Raw genomic sequence first — 27,412 nt, 5'->3', positions numbered from 1 at the left:
AGGCAAGCATATTGATGCTTTTATTTTGGCTTAGACAATCGGCTAAAAGGGAGTGTGGGTTAATATGTTGAGCTGATTCATGATTTCATATGTATGTGACTTTAATGTCTAATGTATATATATGGGCTAAGTACTTTGAGTTCCTCTTTTCGATGCTCAAATGATTAAATCAATTTATTTGTTAAATTAAGCTCAAGAGCAAAGGGGAACTAAATCCGATAAAGGGAAGGAAAAAGTGGTCGAATAGCCATCGGAATCGTTCGACAACATCCGAGGTAAGTTTTCGAGTAACGAGACTTAGTTTAAGATTTGATTAAGTCATGATGTATGAGCATAACAAATATACGGTGATATGATGACTCTACTCGAATTATATGTTGAGTTAATTAGTCTATACGATGACTGGCAGCCGTATATGCATAGAGATCGTGTCATAAAGCAAACTAAATCATGCTGTTTGTACGTGGCTAGTGAGCCGAAAATGGGATTGCTTAATACGTGACTTGTGTTTGAACTCTAATTATGAAAATGAAATATAGATGTGTCATGATTTATTGATATGTGCATGAATATTTGGATGATAACCGGGCTAAGTCCTGAAGGCATTTTACGCTAGTGAATAGTTCCGGGCTAAGTCCCAAAGGCATTTGTGCGAGTTATTATATCCGGGCTAAGTCCCGAAGGCATTTGTGCGAGTTACTATATCCGGGCTAAGTCCGAAGGCATTTGTGCGAAGTTACTATATCCGGCTAAGTCCCGAAGGCATTGGTGCGAGTTACTATATCCGGCTATGTCCCAAGGCATTGAGCGAGTAGCTATATCCGGTTAAACTCAAGGAACTTGGCTTGGGAATGAGCGACCTTGCTGTAATAGTTTCAATTAATATGCTCGTAAAATCCCAAAGAATGAGGTATGTCTCAGATATGCATTGAATTAGTTGATCCTTACAATTAGTATTCGCCAAGAGATAAATGAGCTACCGCCTTTGGCTAAGTTGATCTTTTGTGTATGAATATAAGGGTTGGTAATGTGAAGTAAGTATGATATTGAGAATTTGTGCATATGAAATTATCTGTTTAGCCATATGAATGCTACACTTTAGTTGTGTCTAATTTTATGGCTCAAAACTTACTAAGCATTAAATGCTTACTCCGTTCTTTGAATCTCTGTTTTATAGATTTTGGTTCGTTAGCTATCGGACTCAGGATTATTGAAGTCGAAGTCGCCCACACTATCAAAGCTCCCTTTGGTACACTTTTGGTTGAACTTTGAAATGGCATGTATAGGACTACCCTTTTTGTTGTTGGTCATGGACCCTTTGGTTTTGTATAAATTTGGATAGCCATGCGAAAATGGCTTATATACACTTTGAGCTGAGTATTATAATCGTCTTGTATGATGTTCATTAAGAGGTATGGAAATGTTTGGGAACGATTAGCCATTGGAATGGTTAATCATGATCATATTATGCTATATATGCTAAAGGGCTAGTTGAATCATGGAAACTATGCAATAGGTAAAGTCTACCTTAAAAATAGATGCTGATAGCAGCAGTGACGTGAATGTGAAAAATCACTAAAAATAGTAGGAATGGAATTAAATAGTGAATAAATTATGTAATCGAACCTTGATGAATCCATTTTCATAGGAAAGTAACGAAACGATCATATCAACAGTATATTATGAGATATTTAAGTTTTCACGAAACAGAGCCAGAACGGTTTCTGGATTCCCTGTTCTGACTGTGGAAATTCATTATAACTTAACCAAAGATAATTAGAAGTCATGCCATATATGTATAGATACCTTTTCGAGACTAGTTTCTATAGCAACAAACGGCATCAATATTGAAGCCTGTGCAGGAGATATCCAAGTTGTAATGCGCAAAGGTCAGTGTAGTCGAACCCCAAAGCAGGGAGAATTTAACTAATAAACTGTACTAATTGGTTAGACCAAAAATTCTAGAAAAAAATTTGTAGATGGAAATATGAGTTTAGTTTCAGGAAATATTTACGGAACTGGTTTTCGAGTTTTGAAACTCGAGATATGACTTTAAGGTGACAAGGACGCAGATTAGCCACTTTCGTCTCGAAATTTAAAATGGACTGTGCAAATAAGTGATTTAAGTCTGCAAACCCCTCGTGTCCGACTCCGGAAACGGTCTCGGGTATGGGGTGTTACAATTAAATTGGTATCAGAGCTACGGTTTTGTCGATTCTAGGACTACCGTAATACGTTTGGGTCTAGCTATACATGCCATTATGTGATTATTTGATAGTGTGGTGATTTCTGACATTTGCAAATGTGTTTACTTATAGTAATGGATCCCGATCCCGACCGAGCGGTAGCTGATGATCTTGAGAGTGTAGCGCCTGCTCTCGAACAAGGGACAGCGCCGGTGGACTCTCAACCTATTGCTAGTAATCCGAATGATGAAGCTAGACAAGCTTTTTATAAGCGTGATGAATGATTGGTTCAACCAATACATTCAGACTAATACTGTTGCTCCACAACCTCCATTCCCGACAAACACAACCCCAAGACTCACGATACCTCCTAGAGTGACCAAATAAGGTCAAATAAGCCTCCAGTTGATGTAATCCAAAGCATGGGGCTATCTGAATTTAAAGCTACGGACAGCGATGATGCCGAGCAAGCTGAATTTTGGTTGGACAACACTATTCGGTACTCGACGAGTTATCTTGCACACCGATGAGTGCCTAAAGTGTACTATCTCCTTGCTACGTGATTACGCCTACTATTGGTGGAATACGTTGACTTCTTGTGCCCAGAGAGCAAGTAACTTGGGAGTTTTTCCAAACCGAGTTTCGAAGAAGTATATCACCGAGATTCATTGACCAAAAGCGAAGGAATTTCTTGAACTCAAACCAGGTTCCATGTCTCACATCGACTATGAACGAAAATTTGTGAGGCTTAGGTGGTACGCGTGAGAATGCATCTCTTGAAGTCGTGATGTGTAAACGTTTCAAGATGGACCGAATGATGATATAAAGTCGTATGTTGGCATTTTAGAAATCCGAGAATTTGTGGTACTTGTCGAGCGAGCTTGCAAAGCCGAGGAGCTCGATGAAGGAGAAAAGGAAAGCTGATGTGGGAGCAAAGGAGTTTCGTAAGAGATCTTCAGGAAAGCCCTTTCAATAGTCATCGAAGAAATTTAGAGATGACTTAGGCCGGTTTAGAGACACTTCGGGTTTTTCTAGACGAGATCGTGATCGACCCCCTGTGAGTACACGAGTCACTTCGATCGCCAGTGTTGGAAATGATTGTCGAGACAGAGCGGAGTGCCAGCATTGTGGTAAATGGCACTCAGGGAGTTGTAGATTCCATGATCGCTCCTGTTACAAGTGCGGATCAGTTGACCACTTTATTAAAGATTGACCGAGATTGTCTGAACAGAATGTAAATCAAAATGGGAAACCGGGTGCTACCACTGCTCGAGGTAGACCATCTAGAAATACGGGCAATGCTAGTGGTGGTCAGAGAGGATCTAGAAATGCTACGACCAGATCTGAGGCTCGTGCTCTGCTAGGGCTTATGCTATACGCAAGACGCGAGGATGATTCCTCGCCGATGTTATTACCGTACTTTTACTCTCTTTGATACTAATGTGATTGCTTTGATTGACCACGGTTCGCTCATTCTTATATATGTGAAACCTTAGCATCCAGTAAGACTTTACCTATTGAGTCTACTGAGTTCGTAATTCGGGTGTCAAATCCCTTGGGTCGTTACGTGCTTGTCGACAAAGTGTGTAAGAAATGTGCCCTAGTAATTCAAGGTTCCTGTTTTCCGGTGGACTTGATGCTTTTGCCGTTTGATGAATTTGATGTTATCCTCGGTTTAGATTGGTTGACCGTGCATGATGCGGTTGTGAATTGCAAAAGCAAGACTATTGATTTGAGGTGCGCAAATAACGAGATAATCCGAGTTGAGTCTACGGACTTAAAGGGGTTGCCAGCTATAATATCATCAGTGTCGGCCCAGAAATATGTAAGAAAGGGGGGCGAAGCATATCTTGCGTATGTACTTGATGACAAAGAGTTAGAAAAGAAACCCCAATCTGTGCCGGTGGTTTGTGAATACCCGGATGTTTTTCCCGAGGAATTACCGGGTTTACCACCTATTCGGGAGGTAGAGTTTGGTATTGAGCTTGTTCCTGGGACTACGCCGATTTCGATAGCTCCGTATCGTATGGCACCAACCGGGTTAAAAGAGTTGAAAGCTCAGTTGCAAGAATTGACGGATAGAGGTTTCGCTCGACCAAGTTTCTCACCTTGGGGTGCACCAGTATTGTTTGTGAAAAAGAAAGACGGAACCATGAGGTTGTGCATCGACTATCGTCAGCTGAATAAGGTGACAATAAAGAATAAATATCCGATGCCACGTATTGACGATTTGTTTGATCAACTAAAGGGAGCCTCAGTGTTTTCAAAGATAGATTTGAGATCGGGTTATTACCAATTGCGAGTTCGAGATTCGGATATACCCAAAACTGCTTTCAGAACGAGATACGGTCACTATGAGTTCTTAGTGATGCTGTTTCGGCTCACTAATGTCCCTGCGGTATTTATGGATTTGATGAATCGGATCTCAGACCGTATTTGGATCGGTTTGTAGTCGTGTTTATCGATGATATTTTGGTTTATTCGAGAAATGAAACCGATCATGCTAAACACCTGGGATTAGTGTTGCAAATTTTGCGGGATAAGCAGTTATATGCTAAGTTCAGTAAGTGTGAGTTCTGGTTAAGAGAGGTTAGCTTCTTGGGTCATGTGGTATCCGCATCGGGTATTCGAGTTGACCCGAGCAAAATTTCAGCCATACTTAACTGGAAGCCTCCGAGAAATATTACTGAGGTTCGGAGCTTTTTGGGACTTGCCGGTTACTACCGACGGTTTGTGAAAGGTTTCTCGATGATAGCCACACCAATGACGAAACTACTTCAGAAGGATGTTAAGTTTGAATGGACAGAAAAGTGTCAGAAAAGTTTTGAACAATTGAAAACTCACTTGACGGAAGCTCCAGTACTAGTGCAGCCCGAATCAGGCAAGGAGTTCGTCATTTATAGTGATGCATACCTACTTGGGTTGGGTTGCGTATTGATGAAAGAAGGTCGAGTTGTGGCCTATGAGTCGAGACAATTAAAGCCATATGAGAAAAATTATCCGACCCATGATCTCGAACTAGCTGCCATCGTATTCGCTTTGAAAATATGGCGACACTACTTATTTGGTGAGAAGTGCCATGTATATTCGGATCACAAAAGTCTCAAATATTTGATGACTCAAAGAGACTTGAATCGTGACAAAGACGTTGGCTCGAGTTGTTAAAAGATTATGAGCTTGTCATTGACTATCACCCGAAAGGCTAATGTGGTTGCGGATGCCTTAAGTCGTAAATCACCGCTTGCTTTACGACGATGAATGTACACTTGTGCATTCTATCGACAATGTGTTAGTGGCGTAATTAAAGGCCAAACCATTATTGATTCATCAAATTCGTGAAGCCCAGAAAGTCGATGATGAATTGGTTGCAAAACGGGCTGAATGTGTTTCGAATATGGAATCAGAGTTTCAAATTGGTGATGACGATTGTTTAAGGTTTAGAAGTCGTTTGTGTGTTCCAAGAAATTCAGAACTGATTTTGATGATTCTGAACGAAGCTCATTGTAGCCGAATGTCAATTCACCCGGGGAGTACGAAAATGTACAATGATCTGAGGCGTCAGTTTTGGTGCCATGGTATGAAACGAGACATTTCCGATTTTGTTTCGAAGTGTTTAATATGTCAGCAAGTGAAGGCGGAACATCAAGTGCCTACGGGTTTACTTCAGCCGATCATGATACCTGAATGGAAATGGGATCGAGTCACGATGGATTTTGTATCTGGGTTGCCAGTGTCGGCAAGTAAGAAGGATGCGATTTGGGTTGTTGTTGATAGACTGACTAAGTCGGCTCACTTTATCCCCGTACGTACGGATTTTTCATTGGATAAACTAGCTGAATTTATGTTTCTCAAATTGTGAGATTACACGGGGTACCGATTTCTATTGTGTCAGATAGAGATCCGAGATTCACCTCGCGATTTTGGAAGAAATTGCAAGAAGCTTTGGGTACCAAGCTGCATTTTAGCACCGCTTTTCATCCACAAACCGATGGTCAATCCGAGCTGATAATTCAGATACTTGAAGATATGTTGAGATGTTGCATCCTCAAGTTTAGTGGTTCATGGGAGCGGTATTTACCTTTGATTGAATTCGCTTACAACAATAGTTTTCAATCAAGTATTAAGATGGCACCTTACGAGGCTTTGTATGGGCGTAAATGCCGTACACCATTGTTTTGGACCGAGCTCGATGAAAGTAAAATTTTGGAATTGATTTGATTAAAGATGTCGAATGTAAAGTAAAAGTAATCCGTGAAAGTCCAAGGCGACCACGATCGTCCGTAAATCGTATGCGGATTTGAAACGAAAGGACATTGAATATCAGGTGGGAGATAAAGTGTTTCTTAAAGTTTCACCTTGGAAAAAGATACTCAGATTTGGGCGTAAGGGCAAATTGAGTCCGAGGTTCATCGGGCCATATGAAATATCTGAACGAGTTGGTCCAGTTGCGTATCGATTGATTTTGCCCCCTGAACTTGAAAAGATTCACGATGTCTTTCATGTTTCGATGCTTCGACGTTATAGATCTGATCCATCTCACATAATTAGTCCATCAGAGGTTGAAATTCAAGCCAATGTGAGTTATGAAGAAGAACCGATTCGTATCCTAGCTCGTGAAGTGAAAGAGTTACGAAACAAAAAGTTTCCTTTAGTAAAAGTGTTATGGCTCAAACACGGGATGGAAGGAGCTACTTGGGAACATGAGAACTCTATGAAAGAGCGATACCCAAACCTATTTACCGGTAAGATTTTCGGGGACGAAAATTTCTTAAGTGGGGGAAAGTTGTGACAGCCCTAAATGGACCCTAGTCGGAAAGTGGTTTCGGGACCACTAAACCGAGTCATAAAAATAATTAACTGTCATAGTTGATGCTCATTATATGTACATATGCATGTGTGAAAATTTCATGTTTGAATTTTGTTAATTGTAAGTGAATTTTATCAAATAGGACTTATGTGAGAAAATTTAGAAATGTGCTAGGCAAATGTAAAGTGGCCTAATAATGCATGTTGTGAAAATGATGGGTTTACATGTCAAATTACCCAAAATTAAAGCATAGTGGCCGGCCATGCTATGGGTGGAAACATGTTGTAAACATGTTGTGTTAGTGTGTTATGTTAGAAAGAATAAAAAAACAAGGGTTAGGATTAAAGTAATGCAAAGGGAGGAGTGATGAAAAAAAATTGTCTCACCCATGCCCCCCCATTGCCGTGAATTGAAGAAAGAAAACAAAAAAAAAAGTGTTCATCCAATTTTAAGGAGAAAGAAAGAAGAAAGGATTTTCTTGCTTCTTGTTCGGTTGGTTGGTGTTTAGGAGGAGGTATGTTTGGTGTTGTTCCATGAGATTCATGCATTTATTTTATTTTATTTTATTTATTTGTTAGCTTGAGTTCTATCTAGCCCAAGGTTTAAATCTTTGCTATGTGATGGAGATGATATTCGGCCATGGGTGTTGTCTTCTTGGTTGATGTTTGATGTTGTGGTGATGAGGCATGAAGATGGGTTAAGTTTCGGCTAAGGAGGATTTGTGATTGATGCCATTTGCATGCTAAATGTGAAGCGTTGTAATGATACATGTGGTGGTGGATTTTCTTTTTAGCATTCTTGAGTTAGGCCTTAAGTTCTTTGTTTAACCCATGTCCAAAATTTAAGTGGTATGGTGCCTTGATGCATTCGGCCATGGTAGGAAGTAGAAGAGAAGCATGGTTGTTGATCATGTTATTTGGATGAAAATGGTAGTAAGGTGAAGTGCAAATGTTAGTATTTGATTTCTAGAGTATATATGTGTATTAGACGAGTTTTGAACTTAAAACGAATTGGTATTTAGTCAATACAAGTAACCATAATTGTAGAATGTATTAAGTGTTGCAATCGGCCTCAACATAGACATGCATATTCGGCCATGGAAAGAAGATTGGTGTTGCATGTATTCGGTTAGAGGCAAGCATATTGATGCTTTTATTTTGGCTTAGACAATCGGCTAAAAGGGAGTGTGGGTTAATATGTTGAGTTGATTCATGATTTCATATGTATGTGACTTTAATGTCTAATGTATATATATGGGCTAAGTACTTTGAGTTCCTCTTTTCGATGCTCAAATGATTAAATCAATTTATTTGTTAAATTAAGCTCAAGAGCAAAGGGGAACTAAATCTGTTAAAAGGAAGGAAAAAGTGGTCGAATAGCCATCGGAATCGTTCGACAACATCCGAGGTAAGTTTTTGAGTAACGAGACTTAGTTTACGATTTGATTAAGTCATGACGTATGAGCATAACAAATATACGGTGATATGATGACTCTACTCGAATTATATGTTGAGTTAATTAGTCTATACGTATGACGGGTAGCCGTATGTGCATAGAGATCGTGTCATAAAGCAAACTAAACCATGCTGTTTGTATGTGGCTAGTGAGCCGAAAATGGGATTGCTTAATACGTGACTTGTGTTTGAACTCTAATTATGAAAATGAAATATAGATGTGTCATGATTTATTGATATGTGCATGAATATTTGGATGATAACCGGGCTAAGTCCCGAAGGCATTTTGCGCTAGTGAATAGTTTCGGGCTAAGTCCCGAAGGCATTTGTGCGAGTTATTATATCCGGGCTAAGTCCCAAGGCATTTATGCGAAGTTACTATATCCGGCTAAGTCCCAAGTCATTTGTGCGAAGTTACTATATCCGGCTAAGTCCCAAGGCATTGGTGCGAAGTTACTATATCCGAGCTATGTCCTCAAGGCATTGAGCGAGTAGCTATATCCGTTAAATCCAAGGAACTTGGCTTGGGAATGAGCGACCTTGCTGTAATAGTTTCAATTAATATGCTCGTAAAATCCCAAAGAATGAGGTATGTCTCAGATATGCATTGAATTAGTTGATCCTTACAATTAGTATTCGTCAATTCGATAAATGAGCTACCGGTCTTTGGCTAAGTTGATCTTTTGTGTATGAATATAAGGGTTGGTAATGTGAAGTAAGTATGATATTGAGAATTTGTGCATATGAAATTATCTGCTTAACCATATGAATGCTACACTTTAGTTGTGTCTAATTTTATGGCTCAAAACTTACTAAGCATTAAATGCTTACTCCTTTCTTTGAATCTCTTTTATAGATTTTGGTTCGTCACTATCGGACTCGGGATTATTGAAGTCAAGTCGCCCACACTATCAAAGCCCCTTTGGTACACTTTTGGTTGAACTTTGAAATGGCATGTATAGGACTACCCTTTTTGTTGTTGGTCATGGACCCTTTGGTTTTGTATAAATTTGGATAGCCATGCGAAAATGGCTTATATACACTTTGAGCTTAGTATTATAATCGTCTTGTATGATGTTCATTAAGAGGTATGGAAATGTTTGGGAACGATTAGCCATTGGAATGGTTAATCATGATCATATTTTGTGCTATATATGCTAAAGGGCTAGTTGAATCATGGAAACTATGTAATAGGTAAAGTCTACCTTAAAAATAGATGCTGATAGCAGCAGTGACGTGAATGTGAAAAATCACTAAAAATAGTAGCAATGGAATTAAATAGTGAATAAATTATGTAATCGAACCTTGATGAATCCATTTTCATAGGAAAGTAACGAAACGATCATATCAACAGTATATTATGAGATATTTAAGTTTTCAGGAAACAGGGCCAGAACAGTTTCTGGATTCCCTATTCCGACTTTGGAAATTCATTATAAATTAACCAGAGATAATTAGAAGTCATGCCATATATGTATAGATTCCTTTTCGAGACTAGTTTCTATAGAAACAAACGACATCAGTATTGAAGCCCTGTACAGGGAGATATCCAAGTGGTAATGCGCAAAGGTCAGTGTAGTCGAACCCTGAAACAGGGGAGAATTTAACTAATAAACTGTACTAATTTGCTTGACCAAAAATTCTAGAAAACAATTTGTAGATGGACTTATGAGTCTAGTTTGAGGAAAAATTTACAGAACTGGTTTTCGAGTTTTGGAACTCGAGATATGATTTTTAAGGTGACAGTGACGCAGTTAGCCAGCTCGTCTGGAAATTTAAAATGGACTGTGCAAATAAGTGATTTAAGTCTGCAAACCCCTCGTGTCCGACTCCGGAAACGGTCTCGGGTACGGGGTGTTACACAGGAAAAGGTAAATTTGGGTGACAAATAAGGCTAGGAAATAGCTTTATTTTTTTCCATACGGGCAGACACACGAGGGTGTGTCTAGACCATGTGTGACACACGACTGGGTACATGGGCGTGTAGTTAGGTTGTGTGTCCCCTGGACCTTAATTTTTAGAAACTAAATGCTTAGAATTGAGAACACAGGCAGAGACACGTGCGTGTGTCTTAGCCGTGTGTGCTACACGTGTGACAAACCGAATTAGGGCCTAATCGGAGTAGTGGTTTCGTGACCACAAATCCGAGATAGAAATAATTGTTTTATAATTATTTTGGGGTTTATGATATGATTGCATGATTGTGTGAAAATTTCGTGATGAAATTCTATGCCTAAAGTGCTTAAATTGAAAGTAGGGACTAAATCGAATAAGTTGCAAAATTTGCATCCGGAAGTTTTAGTATGAAATTGTTTTGGAATATTAATTAGGAGGTCTTAAATAGCAATTTGACCAATTTTAAGTTCATGGACGAATTAGGACATGGAAGGAATTTTTGAAAGTTTAGTAAGGAGGGCATTTTGGTCATTTGGATATTAAATGAAATAAAATGGGAAAAATAACACAAAATTGATCATCATCCTCCTTAGTTGCTGCCGAATTCTCCTCTCTCCATAGGTAGGGTTTCTTCAATTTTCAAGCTCCATAGTAAGTGATTTCAAGCCCCGTTTTTAATGTTCTTTACGTTTTTGGAATCCCGGAAGCTCGATTAAGCTTATGCTAGTAATAATTTAACCTAGGGTTCATATTGGGAAAAATACCCATAGGTGAAATTTGTGTATTTTGATGTTTTATGATAGAATATGAGGTTTTAAATTATGTTAAATAACTTGTGCTACTCGGTTTTAAGTGAAAACGAGTAAAACGGCATAATCGGCAAAATTGTAATTTTGTAAAAGTTAGGGGGCAAAAATGTAATTTTTCCATGATGTGATTTTTGGATTGAAATAAATAGTATGAGTATTAAATGAGCTAAATGTGTTATTATAGATCAAGAAAGACGCGGAATTGATCTCGAACGGGGGAAGGAAAAAGTTTTGGACTAAATTGCAAAATTTCCACATTTTGCACCAAGGTAAGTTTGTATGTAAATATTACAATAATTTCATGTACATTCTTATATTTCAGCCTATTATATAAATATACTAGCTGATGTTAAAATATAAATCGACTATTGGAAGAATGGAAATAAATATAGAGAGAGATCCTGTTGAACATTCGGAGAGATCGAATGAAATAGACGGAGCGTAGCTAGGTCACATGTATGATGCCGAGTGCACATCATGTGTACAAGAAAGCTACGAGACACCTCAGTAGTAGCTAGGTCACATGTGTGATACGAGATGTATCCCATGTAGACAAGAGAGCTACGTGAAAGATAAATGTAGCTAGGTCGCATGCGTGATTCCAAGTGAAGGACACCATGTAGACAAGAGAGCTACGAGACAAATCGGCTAGGTCGCATGAGTGGTACTAAGTGTTCACCATGTGTACAAGAGAGCTGAACTAAATGAAGTATGATGGTGGGGATGTGTCTTTGAAACCATTAAATATCGAGGATTGATCCGAATTGTTCAACGGGATGGTTTTGTGGTGATATTGTGGTTTGGACCTACACTTTTGGTGAATGAAATGTGGTGAAAATGATTTGTGGTATATACATATATAAGATAAAATGAGGTTAGCATAAAGAATGTGTGAAAGAGTGAAATTAGCATTAAAACTGCTTTTAGATGGTAGCGATGACGTGATTTTGAAAAATCACCAAAAATAGGAGGAATATAATTAGAAGTTGAATGAGATGTGAAATTAAAGTTTAATGAGTCTACTTTCATGTAAAAGAAATAGAGCAAGCAAAGGAATTCTATATTTTGAGATATTTACAATTGTATGTGACTTGCTCAGATGAATACGTGATCCCCTGCTCCAACTTTGAAAAATCATTAAAAATTGTACAAAGCAAATTAAGAAATATAGTTTACATGCCTAAATTCCTTATTGAGACTAGTTTGAAATGAAACAGACTTCAGGGTTGTTTGAATTGTGTACTGAGAGAAATTCAATTCGTAGTGAACAGAGGTCGATCAATCGAATGTAACAACAGGAAACTTTAACTAATAAACTGTACTAATCAATTTGAACCAAAATTATAGAAAAAATTAGCAAAAAGCTTTATGAGTCTAGATTCAGGAAATTTTACGAATTTCGAGTTTTGTAACTCGAGTTATGATTTATTTAGTGAATATGACGCAATGTAGACAAACTTAATCAAAGTGGAATGAATAGTGAAGTTAAAGTAGATATACTTGAATTGTTGTGTAAACATGTTAGATTCTTTAATTAGTATTTACATACTTACTTACTAAGCTATAAGATTACTTTGTTTCTCTCTTTTGTCTTATAGTGTCCTCCGCTTGCTCAGAGTTAAGGATCGTGAAGATCTACCCGCACTATCATACTTTAGGGTATTTGAACTAAACGTTTTGAATTATGGCATGTATAGTAGGCTTAATTATTTTGTTACGTGTCATATTGTCTAGGTTTAAAATATTAGTTACAAGATTCGACCAGCTACTTTGTACAAGCCATTAAAGTTGGCTAATATTGTTCAAGACATATGTTATACGATGCACTATCAAATTGGATGACATATTTATATCTCGGTAACGGGTAAGGGGTGTTACAACACGGCCTAGAACATGGGCGTTTGTCTTAGCCGTGTGAAACCTGCACCTAATTTCGAATTGAATTAATTAACCACACGACCTAACACACGGGCGTGTGGCATGGCCGTGTGCACAAGTCAAAGAGTTACAAGGGGTCGAACACAGCTTACAGCATGGGCGTGTCCCAGGGTCACACAGGCATGTCCCTTGGACAACACGGGCATGTGAGCCCTACACCTTGGAAAATTTTTGAAATATCACGAAAAATTCGTATAGGGCCTCGAGGGTCCAATTAAGGGACGTTTTGAATGATCTCGGTTAATGAATATTAATTTACATAAATTACTGTAAAATGTTTTGAAAGTTCTGGTAATACTCTGAAACCCTATTCCTACAACGAATACGGGTTATGGGTGTTATATTTAGTGGTATTAGAGCTACAGTTTTTCTGATTCTTGGATTTGACGTAACAAACACGAGTTTATCTATACATACCGTTATATAAATTGTGATAGTGTGATGACTCCTGATCATTTGAAATATGTTTTTCATATAGTAATGTCATCCAACCGAGCTAGAGCTGAATTCGAGGAAGCTGAGAGTAATGTTTCAGCTTCAATTCAAAGAGTTGCGTCTTCGTCTGGTAGTGGAAAGCCATGTTTGAGGGCCGAGGTGAGAAGATAAAATAGGCATTCTTTCAACTGATGAATGAGTGGTTTACCGAGTACTTAAGAACAAACCCCTTTGTACAATGACCTCCCCCACCTGCTCCTCAATCGGTTCCTGAGGTACCACAGGATGCTGAACCTGTTAGAATTGGTAAGCCTCCAATAGATAAAATCCGCAAGCATGGGGCAGAAGAATTTAGAGCTACCACGGATGATGATCCAGAAAGGGCTGAGTTTTGGCTAGAAAATACTATTCGAGTTTTTGATGAATTATCCTGTACACCTACCAAATGAATGAAATGTGCAGTATCCCTACTGAAAGATACAACTTATCATTGGTGGAATACCATAACTTCAGTTGTACCGAGAAAGAACGTTACGTGGGAATTATTCCAAGCTGAATTCAGAAAGAAATATGTTAGTCAGATATTCATGGATTAGAAAAAGAAAGAATTTTTAGAAATCAAACAGTGAAATATGACTGTGTCTGAGTATGAACGAGAATTTGTTTGATTAAGCAAATATGCCAGAGAATAGGTTCTAACCGAGGCTGAGATGTGTAAATGCTTTGAAGAGGGTTTAAATGAAGATATCAAGTTATTGACTGGAATTCTCAAAATAAGGGAATTTGCAGTGTTAGCCGGTCTAGCCCACAAAGCTAAGGAATTGAGTAAAAAAAATAAACAAGCTGAAAGAGAGGCTCGGGTTTCTGGAAAAACAACTATGAGTAAGTTACAATCATTTGCTTCTAAGAAATTAAAGAGGTATTATGATCGTGTTACCACCTCTACGGGATATTTTGGATGAGAGTGGGGCTCTCAACGTTCTAACTCGAGGTCATCATCTCCATCTAGGACCAGTGCGGGTAATGTTGGTAATCCCAAATGTAAACATTGTAACAAATTTCATCATGGGGAATGTCGATCTAGAAATGGAGCTTATTTTGGATGTGGTTCACTTGACCATTTTCTCAGGGATTGCCCAGAAAGAGTTGAAAAAGGGATAGAACTAGCTTCGAGAGGCAGACCAACCTGTTACCCCGGTAAAGTTAGCGGTAGTCGAGGAACTACCAAAGATACAATAGTTAGATCTGAGGCACGAGCACTTGCAAGAACATATACTATTCGTGCTAGAGAAGATGCCTCAACACCAGACATCATTATTGGTACATATTCTCTACTTGATACTAATATTACTGCATTGATTGATCCTGGTTCCACACATTCATACATATGCACGAACTTAGTGACAGTTAAAAAATTTCCTATTGAATTCACTGAATTTGTGGTTAAAGTTTCAAACCCCCTAGGCCAGTGTGTTATTGTGGATACAGTTTGTAAGAACTGTCTATTGATGGTAAAAGGTTATTGCTTTCTGACTGACTTGATGTGTAACACTCCTTACCCGTATTCGACGCCGGAACAGGGTATGAGGCATTACCAGACTTAAACACAAGCAAACATACGTTTTCGAGCCATGAATTTTTGTCCAAATTAAAACTTTTGGTATCTAATTATAAAGTCCCTAATACGAGCCTACAAGGCCCAAAACATGCATTGGAAGTGGTTCAGGACTAAACTAAGAACTTTAGAAAATTTTGTAACACCTAGAAAAGTTTTCACTAAACAGGGGTCACGTGCCCGTGTGGGTATGGGGCACGCCTGTGTGGCCAGGCCGTGTGGTCAAACACGACCAATTCAAACACTCGTGTGCTAGCCGTGTGGTCGATTTAAAATTTATGATTTTTTATTAAATAGGTGCAGACTTCACATGCCCAGTACACACATCCGTGCCTGAGGCTGTGTCATCAACACGGTTGAGACACATGCCCGTGTCTCTGCCCGTGTGCTCAATTCTAAGCATTCTGTTTCTCAAAATTAGGGTGTAGGGGACACATGGCAGGATGGGGTAAACCGTGTGTCACACACGACCTAGACACACGCCCGTGTGTCTACCTATGTGGACAAAAATAAGGTTATTTACCAAGCCTTTTTGCCACCCTTTTATGAACACACCTGCACAACATAACATAGCACCATTGCAAGTATATACATACAACCAAATCAGCCCAAGACATCAACACATCATTCACATGCTACCATCTATCATACACAAACATCACATACTCAAAAACTCAAATCATCCATGAAAGGCATCTTCATATAAACTACTTATACCAATAGTAGCCAATTTCAAATGGCCTTATACAAAATGAACTTTCAACCATTATAAGCCAACACATTTGGACAAATCAATTATGACACTTAACAAAATGACAAAGTCCCCTATACATGCCATAACTTAAAACATTGAATTCTTGGATGCCAAAATAATTGTTGATAGTGTGAGTGGATCTCCGACAATCTCTGATCCTTGAGCTAGCTTGGAGACACTATAAGACAAAAGAAAGGAAGGGGAGTAAACTATAAAGCTTAGTAAGTTCTTACGTAAATAATAAGCATCATAACTACACATTTAACATGCAATAAACATGATGAAAATTAGCATGAATGTTATTAAAATCTTATAGTCATAACTCGCTGAATCACAACCTTACCAATGTTTCATTACACATCGAGCTCATTACGTATGAGATTTACGTACATACCTGTACCAACTCGTAACATAATCATAGTCTTTCTCAACTTTGACATTCCCGTTGAACACTTGGAATATTAACAGATACTCAGAAATCTTGCACATAAGTGCCATATATGTAGCCAAAGCTACCTAATATCTCATAATACATATAAGCTAGTTTTTGAGCTATTCACGGGCTTGCTCACAAAAGCTGTCAGTCAGGACCTAGCTACACAGTACTGCTCACGCAAGCAGTTAGGTATCTGCAACTCATGCTAGACTACCAAGCCACTGGTAGGACGTACTAGACCAGCACCTGGATCACATAAACACATATAGACATGAGTTCCTAGTGACATGTCACTCATATCCTATTTTATCCTTAAGGTTCAACCGAGAATTCTCGCTTGTCGAAACTTTGTCGATTATGTCCATAGATTCAATCAAAATTCATACAATATTAATGCATTTAAAGCATAAATGTAACAATGCATTATTTACATACGAACTTACCTCGGTACAAAAATAGTAGAATTTGACCTAATCGTCAAACACTTTGTTTTTCCCCCGATCTAGGTCCAAACCTCGTTTTTCTTGATCTATAATGAAAATTTTAACTCTTTTAATATTTACATTGTAAAAATCAAGTTAAACAATCATATTATGGAAAACTTACTTTTTTGCCCCTAATGTTTCACATTTTTACAATTTAGTCCCTAGGCTCGTAAAATGATTTTCATCAATTTCTTTGTTAGCCAAGCTTAGCCAAATCTTTATCATACTCATACCAGCCCAAATTTTCATTTAATCACACGTTTACTACTCATTTTTTGTAACTTTTACAAATAGGTCCTTTTTAACATTTTCATCAAAAATGACTTAGCAAAAGTTGTTTATCTTACACTAAACATGCATTTTCTACCATTAGGCATCAAAAAACACAATTATCTATCATGGGTAAAAATTTAAATTTTGATTATTTCTTAAATTAGTGGTAGAAATAGATAGATCGGGTTACAACGACTTCAAAAATGTAAAGAGCATTAAAAAAAGGGCATGAACAGACTTACAATCGAGCTTGGAAGATGAAAAAACCTTAGCTATGTCTTCCTTAGAGATATCTGACCATGGGAGAAGAAGATGGACAAGTTTTTGGCTTTATTTTACTTATTAATTCATTTATTAACCAAATGACCAAAATGCCCTTAACTTAAAACATAAAAATTCTCTTACTTCATGTCCATTTTTGTCTAATAACTTAAAAAATGGTCTAATTACCATCTAAGGACCTTCAATTTAAAATTTCATAGCAATTAGACACCTCTAGCTTCTAGAACTCAAGTTTTGTACTTTTTACAATTTAGTCCTTTTTGCTAAATTAAGTGCTCCAACGTCAAAATTTTTGAACGAAATTTTCACAGAATCAATCCGTAAAACTGTAGACCATAAAAACATAAGAAAAATAAATTTTTCTGCATCGAATTTGTGGTCCTGAAACCACTATTTCGACTAGACCCAAAATCGGGCTGTTACAACTCTCCCCCTTTAGGAATTTTCATCCCCGAAAATCTTACCAGAAAATAGATTCTCATAGCTTCCTTGGGTACCCACGTAGCCTCTTCAACCCATGTCTTTTCCATAAAACTTTCACTAGGTCTATGCTTTTATTTCTCAACTATTCAACTTCCCGAGCTAAAATCTTAATCGGTTCCTCACCATAAGTTATATCAGGTTGAATCTCAAATTCTGTTGATGAAATCACATGTGAGGGATCAGAATTGTATTGTCGCAACATCAACACATGAAACACATTATGAATCCTTTCTAACTTTGTTGATAAAGCTAACTGATATGCCACTGGCCCTATTCTTTTAGTAATCTCATACGACCCAATAAAACTTGGACTTAACTTGCCTTTACGGCCAAATCTCAGAATCTTATTTCATGGAGATACTTTCAGAAATACCTATCATCGTCTTGAAATTCAGTTTCTTTCCGTTTCAAATCCACGTATGACTTTTGTTGATCTGAAGCAGCTTTCAAACAGTCACGAATTACCTTTACTTTTTCTTCGATTTTTCTAACCAAGTTAACCCCGTGAATCTGTTTCTCACTAAGCTCTGTCCAATACAATGGAGTTCAACACTTGTGGCCATACAACACCTTATATGCTGCCATCTTTATACTCAACTAAAAACTGTTGTTGTAAGCAAATTCGACCAAAGGTAGATATCTTTCCAAATTACCTTCGAATTTTAGAACACAACATCAGAGCATATCTTCAAGAATCTGAATTTCTCTTTTGGATTGACCACGGTTTGTGGATGAAAAGCAGTACTAAAATTTAACTTCGTACCCAAAGCCTCTTGTAATTTAATTTAACTTCGTACCCAAAGCCTCTTGTAATTTCTTTCAAAATTTCAAAGTAAATCTCAGATCTCTATCCGAAATAATAGAAATAGGCACTCTGTGCAATCTCACAATCTCAGAAATGTACAATTCAACTAACTTATCAAGTGAGTAGTCATTACGTATCGGAATAAAATGAGCTGATTTCATCAATTTATCAACAACAACCCAGATGACATCTTTCTTTTTCAGAGTGAAAGGCAAACCAGTCACGAAGTCCATTGTAATTCTATCCCATTTCCACTTGGGTATAATCACTGGCTGAAGTAAACCTGAAGGCACTTGGTGTTCGGCTTTTACTTGTTGACAAAACAAACATCTCGAAACAAACTCTGAAATATCTCATTTCATACATGACCACCAATATAATTTCTTCAAATCATTATACATTTTTGTACTACCCGGATGAATTAATAAACAAACACTGTATGCTTCATGCAAAGTTTTCTGAATAAGTTCATCATTTTTCAGTACACATACTCTATCTCGGAACATCAAACAATCATCTAAACCGATCTAAAAGTCTGTATCACTACTCGATTCACACTGAGCTCTTTTGGCTTGCAATTCACTATCATTTTTCTGAGCTTCACAAATTTGCTGAATAAATATCGGTCTAGCTCTCAAGTCAGGAAAAATTGAACCATCATTAGACAACGTCAATCTCGTATTCATAGCTCTCAAAGTAAACAAATACTTTCTGCTCAAAGCATCTATGACTACATTCGCCTTTCCCGGATGATAGTCAATCACTAGTTCATAATCCTTCAGTAACTCGAGCCATCTCAGTTGTCGCAAGTTTAGATCTTCCTGAGTTATCAAATATCTTAAACTGTTATGATCAGAAAAGATGTGACAGCCCTAGTATGACCCTAGTCGGGAAGTGGTTTCGGGACCACAAAATCGAGTCATAAAAATAATTAATTGCTATATTCTATGCTTATTATGTGTGTACATGAGTATGTGGAAGTTTCATTCTCTAATTTTGCCAATTGCATCAGAAATTATTAAATAGGGATCAATATGAGACATAGTGAAATATGATAGGCTAATTTTAAATGGCTTATTAGTGCATGTTAACACAAAGGTGGACTTGCATGTCAAGTTGCCCAATTTCTTTATAGTGGCCGGCCAAGATGGAATGTTGATGGGCAATACATATGTTTAATTAGATATTATAATAAGAAATCGGGTTATTGGAAATAAAATAATGTTAGTAAAAGAAGGAAAAAGAAAAAAAATGCTCATCTCTCTTCTTCATTGTCGTGACTTGAGAAGAAGAAGGAGTGTTCATGTTTTCTTTCTTTTGCAATTGCCGTAACTAGAGGAAGGGGAAGAAGGAAGATTTGGCCAAGGTGGTCCTCTAGATTAAGGTATGTTCAAGGGTATCTTTGGAAGTATATACAACCTTTGGGTGATGAGTCTAAATTCTATCTATCTCATGGTTGGATTTGGGGTTGATGGAGAGTTAGAATTTGGCTAAGGAGCCTAAAAGTTTTGGTTGATACCTTGATGCTATTAGCATGCTAGTTATATGGATGTGTTAAGTTGCTTGGGATGTTAGCATGAAAGTTGGAATTGTTAAGCTAATTTGTTGGAAGTGCTGAATTTAGGACTAAGAAGAGAATGAGTATTCGGCTAACATAGTGAAAAGGTAGGTGTTGCCGATTGTTAGATTTAGACCATGGGAGTGGCTATAATTGGCATTAAGATGTAGAACTTAAGAAATGTAGTTATATGTGAATTTACATGATGTTACAAATAGATGTGAAAATATATGCTAGATTAGGAAAATTTGATTAAGTGTTCATGAGATGAAATTAGGTGTTTAAAAGATGTTATAGTTGACATTGTATATATATACATACATTCGCCATCTAATTGAGTATGAAGGTGGTGTTAAATCTAATTGTGATGCCCATTTGGAAGTGTGTATATATATATATAAATATACATAAGTATGCCTGCTCGTGATGTTACCTTTAATTATGTGTATAATCGACTAAATGGGTAATTAGTGAGGATGGTTGCTTAATATACAAACATACATATGCATGTGTAATTGAATTATGAATGTTTAGCAAGATGGTTAAACTAGTTGATTTATTGATTAAGCTCAAGGAGTTAAAGGAGGAGAATCAAGCAAGGGAAAGACGAAGGTCATCGAGTAGCCGACTTGGAACTATTTTACCCAACACAAGGTAGGTCACTAAGCATATATTTTGTATTGATTTAAATAGACATAATGTCTATGTAATTATGCCGAAAGGAATGATAAATTTATATACATGTATGTATGTGGTGATGAAAGTATTGAATGAAAAGAAAAGAGGTGAGATGTATTGAGTTGTTGATTTCGCACTAAGTGTGCGGGTATAAACATTTATGATCATGAGATTGGCACTAAGTGTGCGGGTTTAAAATTTGTACAGCACTAAGTGTGCGAGTTTGATTATATAGCACTAAGTGTGCGAGTTGATTATATAGCACTAAGTGTGCGGACTCACTATATGCTTTTGAATCACTATTGACATCGAGTGTGCGGCATTATTGAGTTGATCACGGACAGCGGATCGGGTAAGTACCTTGAGTTCATGGCTAATAGGCGCTATGTTTATATTTGGAGTTGAGCTTGGTAAGTTTTGAACCTATGTGACAATTTTAATTGAAGTCACGTACATAAGAATTATCGTGGAATAAGTGAAAGGTCATTTAGTTGTATGATTGTAACGAAAACAAAATGATGTATAAAAATGCCTCAAATATCCTATTGATTAGTATATGGAATGTGAATGTGTAACTTGGTATGAGATTGAATCGAAAGGTCTAAGGAACTATGGTATAGTTCGGTTTGGATGGAGTAATTAGCCTCGCTCCATTTTGTTTCCTCTTGTGATAATGTTATTAATGGATGGTAGTGCATTGCTTATGACTTCATCGAGTTATATACTCATTCGGTGTTTGCTTGTCACCTATTTTAGGTTCCTTGGACTCGTCTTTTTGCGTGCTCGGACCGTCATCTAAGTCATCACACCGGATTGCAACTTTTTGGGGTATCTTCTTCTTAGTTGGTCTAGGAGAACATTTCGCATGTATAGGCTATTATGTTTTGTTGAACTTTGGTATGTAAACTTTAGCCATGCGAAAATGGCATAAATATTAAGTTGAATTTTGGTCCTATGATACTTCGTCATAAGTCTTAGTAAAAATTGGTTTGATAATGTTGTCATGGCTGATTATTCTCGGTGTTAAATTCATGATATGTATGATGAATTATTAGTTAGATTAAGGAAAAATCACAAAATAGGCATAGTTTGCTTTAGTAACAGATGCTGGTAGCAGCAGTGATGTGAGATTCAAAAAAATCACTAAAAATAGTAGGAATAGAATTAAATAAGGAATAAATTATGTAATCGAAGCTTGATGAGTCTATTTTCATATGGAAGAAATGAAACGACCATATGAGCTGTATGTTAGGAGATAATTAAACTCTTGTGAAACAGGGCCAGAGCGAATTCTGGATCCCCTGTTCCAACTTTAGAAATTCACCATAAATTAATCAGAGACAATTAGAAGTCATTCCTTATATGTATAGATTCCCTTTTGAGTCTAGTTTCATTAGAAACAATCGGCATAAGCATTGAAGCTCTGTAAAGGGAAATATCTAAGTCGTAATGCATGAAGGTCAGAGTAGTCGAACCCTGAAACAGGGGTGACTTTAACTAATAAACTGTACCAATTGGGCCAACCAAAAATTCTACAAAAATTGTACCATATAGATAAAGGAGTCTAGTTCCGGGGAAAGTTTACGGAACTAGATTTCGAGTTTCAGAACTTAAGATATGATTTTTTAAGCGACTAGTATGCAGATTGGCAGCTTGTCTGGGAAATTTTTAATAAGCGGTTTGAAGTCTGTTAACACCTCGTGTTCGACTCCGGCGACGGTCTTGGGTTCGGGGTGTTACAAAAGATATGGCATTTCTCACCGTACAAATGATGACGCCAAATTTTCAAAGCAAAAACAATGGCAGCTAATTCCAAATCATGCGTTGGATAATCCTTCTCATGCGGTTTCACCTATCTCGAGGCATAAGCTACTACTTTTCCCTTTTGCATCAACAAACAACCCAAACCATTCAATGACGTGTCACTATTAAATTACAAATTCTTTTCCCGGTTCAGGTTGTACTAAAATCGGTGCCTCAGCTAGTAATGCTTTAAATTTCTCAAAACTTTGCTAACATTTTTCAGGCCATTCAAATTTAATATCTTTTTGCAGCAACTTGGTCATAGAAGTAGAAATCATCGAAAATCCTTTGACAAAGCATCGATAATAACCAGCTAAATCCAAAAAGCTTCTAACCTTAGATACATGCCTTGGCGGTTTTTATTCAATAATTGCAGAAATCTTACTTGGATCAACCCAAATACCATCACCTGAAGCAATATGTCCCAAAAATCCGACTTCTCGGAGCCAAAACTCACTTTTACTAAATTTAGCAAACAACTGATTATCCCTCAAAGTCTGCAATACAATTCTTAAATGCCCAGCATGTTCAGACTCATCTCGTTAATAAATCAGAATATCATCGATGAACACAACCACAAACTTATCTAAATACAATCGGAAAACTCTATTCATCAAGTCCATAAAAACAACAGGTGCATTAGTTAATCTGAAAGGCATAACAAGAAATTCATAATGCCCATACCTTGTCCTGAAATCAGTTTTCGGCACATCCGGCTCTTTAACTCTCAACTGATAGTAGCCAAATCTCAAATCAACCTTTGAGAATACCGTTGCTCCTTTTAACTGATCAAACAAGTCATCAATTCTCGACAAATGATACTTGTTCTTTATAGTCACCTTGTTGAGTTTTCAGTAATCGATACAGAGCCTCATAAATCCGTCTTTCTTCTTTACAAATAACACTGGAGCACCCCAAGGAGAAAAACTAGGTCTCGCAAAACCTTTATCTGTCAACTCTTGCAACTGAGCTTTAAATTCTTTCAATTTAGTCAGAGCCATCCTATACGGAGTAATCGATATCGGTGAAGTCCCAAGTACTAAATCAATAGCAAACTCCACTTCTCTAATAGGTGGTAACCCTGGCAACTCTTCTGGGAACACATCTGGATATTCACAAACTATCGGCACTGATTCAATTTTCAATTTAGGCATCTTTGTATTCAACACATAAGTAAGATAAGCTTAACAACCTTTCCTTACGTACCTCTGTGCAGACATAGACGAAATCAGAATAGGCAATTCATTTGATTCATCAGTGTCCACCCAAAGAACTTCACCATTTTCACATATCAATTCAATAGTTTCTATCTATAATTTTCTATGGCATCATGCAGTGTCAACTAGTCCATACCCAAAATAACATCGAATTTATCAAACAACATTAAGTTAGCTAGCACATATTTGCCTAAGGGATTTGACACTTTAATCAAAAATTCAGTAGACTCAACGGGAAAACTCTTACTAGATACCAAATTCACACAAATATAAGAATGAGTCGATCCAGGATCAATCAATGCAATAACATTAGTATCATAAAGACAAAATATACCAGTAATCACATTGGGAGATGACGCATCCTCAGGAGCACGAATTTCATAAGCTCTAGTAGGTGGTATAGCTTCGGATCTCACGACTGTATCTTTCGTCACACCTTTACTACTAGTTCCATTCCCAGTATTTCTTGGTGGCCTACCCCTATTAGTAGTATTATTCAGCCTTGCAAACGAAAATTATTCTTTCTTAGCCATCTCAGGGTAATCTCAGATGAAATGCTCTTGAGAACCACACTTGAAACAAGCTTATTCATTCATCCTACACTCATCAGGATGTCTTCTTCCACAATGCTAACATTCGGGTCGGTTAGACCTATCATTACCCATACTAGCCATTGAAGTAGCTTAAGATTTAAAACTCGAATATTGCTTCCTGCGGTCCCTGTGTGAATGCCCAATTGATACATTTGAACGAGAATTCATTTCTCTAGATTTCTTTGAATGAGATTGAAATGACTTACTGTAACACCCCGTACCCGAGACCGTTACCGGATTCGAACACGAGGTATTTACGGACTTATTTCATTGACTTACACGGTTCATTTTTAAATTTCCAGACATGCTGGCTAATTGCATCACAGCCACTTTAAAAATCATATCTCGAGTTCCAAAGCTCGAAAACTTATTCCGTAAATTTTCTCTGAAACTAGACTCATATATCCATCTACAAATTTTTTTCTAGAATTTTTTTATCAGGCCAATTAGTACAGTTTATTAGTTAAAGTCTCTCCTGTTTCACGGTTTGACTGCTCTGACCTTCATGCATTACGACTTATATATCTCCCTGTACAGGGCTTCAATACTTATTCTGTTTGTTTCTAATGAAACTAGACTCAAAAAGGAATCTATACATATATGGCATGACTTCTAATTATCTCGGGTTAATTTATAATGAATTTCCAAAGTCAAATTAGGGATCCAAATCGCCTCGCCCTGCTCCACTTAAAACTTAAATATATCTTAAAATCCGACTCATATGACCGCTTCGCTTTCTTCCATATGAAAGTAGATTACATAATTTATTCACTATTTAACTCCATTCCTACTATTTTAGTGATTTTTCAAATTCACACCATCGCTGCTATCAAGATTCCGCCTTTAGGGTAGACTTTACCTATTACATAGTTTCCATGATTTAACTAACCCTTTAGCATATATAGCACAAAATATGATTGTGATTAACCATTCCAATGGCCAATCATTGCCAAGCATATCCACACCTCTCAATAACCATATACATACAAGATGATTATAACATTATGCTCAAAATATATATATAAGCCATTTTCGCATGGCTATCCAAATTTGTACAATACCGAAAGGTACATGACCAACATCAAAAAGGGTAGTCCTATACATGCCATCTCAAAGTTCAACCAAAAGTGTACCAAAAGGGCTTTGATAGTGTGGATGACTTCGACTTCGACAATCCCGAGTCCGATAGTGATTTAACCAAAATCTATAAAATGAGATTCAAAGAAACGGAGTAAGCATTTAATGCTTAGTAAGTTTTGAGCCATGAAATTAGACACAACTAAAGTGTAGCATTCATATGGCTAAACGGATAATTTCATATGCACAAATTCTCAATATCATACTTACTTCACATTACCAACCCTTATATTCATACACAAAAGATCAACTTAGCTAAAGGCCTAGGTAGCTCATTTATCGACTGAGCAAATACTATTTGTAAGGGATCAACTAATTCAATGCATATACGAAACATACCTCATCGCTGGATTTTACGAGTGTATTAATTGAAACTATTACAGCAAGGTCGCTCATTCCCAAGCCAAGTACCTTCGGATTTAATCGGATATAGCTACTCGTCAATGCCTTCGGGACATAGCCCTGATATAGCTACTCGCTCGAATGCCTTCGGGACATAGCCCTGGATATAGTAACTCGCACAAATGCCTTCGGACTTAGCCCAGATATAGTAACTCAGACAAATTCCTTCGGACTTAGCCCGGATATAGTAACTCGCACAAATGCCTTCGGACTTAGCCCGGATGTGACAGCCAAAATTGACCCTAGTCGGAAGGTGGTCTCGGGACCATTAAACCGAGGCATAAAAATAATTAAAATTTATTTTGATGCCTATAATATGTGTGTGCTCATGTATGACATTTTATGATGATTGATTTAGTGTTATAAGGGTGAATTCCACAAGAAAGGACTTAGTAATGAACTTTGAAAGTATGATAGGAAATGTGTGATGACTAATTAAAGCATGCATGCAAAATAATGGACTTGCATGTCAAATTCCCCTTTATAGGTGGTGGCCGCCATGACAAGGAGGATGGGCTAAACATGTCATGAAACATGTTTTGTTGGTGCATTAGGGTGAAATAATAAACAAAGGTGTATGGGTGATAAAAAATGAAAAAAATGTGTGTGACTGTGGTAATCCCCCATTGCCGTGAGTTGTAGAGAAGGAAAGAAAAAATTTTGTTCATCCTTTCTTTGAGCCAAAACTAAGGAAGAAGGAGGATTTTTGCTTCATGCTTGGTTTGGAAGAGATCTAGAAGGAGATTTGGCTAAGTTTGCATCAAGATTAAGGTATGTACGAGGTTGTGTTAGGAGTTTCATGCATGTTTTGGTTGCTAACTTGATGTGCATGTTAGCCATGGCTCAAATCTTTGTTAAGCCATGGAAATGGTATTTGGCCAAAGTTGTTATGGTGATAAAGCCATTGCATGCTAAGTGTGAAGCTTGATGATGATGCATGCAATGATGGATTGTCTACTCTTGAGTAAGATTTTGAGCTTTCTTTTGTTTTATCATGATTGAAGTTGAAAAGGAGCATGATTGTCATATTCGCCATGATGCATTCATGAGCATGGTTCATGCTTCTTGCATGTTAGTTAAAATTTGTGTTTTGGATGGCTATGGACACCTTGAAATTCGCCATGCTCATATATGTATATATATGTTTGCACATGATGTTTTGGTTATGAAGGAAGTGATGAATAAGTTTGTTTAAAGAAGAAGATGTTGAAGAATAATTGTGAAATTGTAAGCACATTCGCCTAGCACACATATGAGTGCTTGATGCTATATTGTAAGTTTTGAGCTACAATATGCAAAGCATTAACTAGTAAAATGCATGCTGTTTTTGTGTGGTATTAAGTGCATAATTGGCCTCAACATGGAC

The sequence above is a fragment of the Gossypium arboreum genome, chromosome 10 (genome assembly GCF_025698485.1).
Source record: "Gossypium arboreum isolate Shixiya-1 chromosome 10, ASM2569848v2, whole genome shotgun sequence".
NCBI lineage: Eukaryota > Viridiplantae > Streptophyta > Magnoliopsida > Malvales > Malvaceae > Gossypium > Gossypium arboreum.
Note: the sequence above shows the minus strand (reverse complement) of the source record.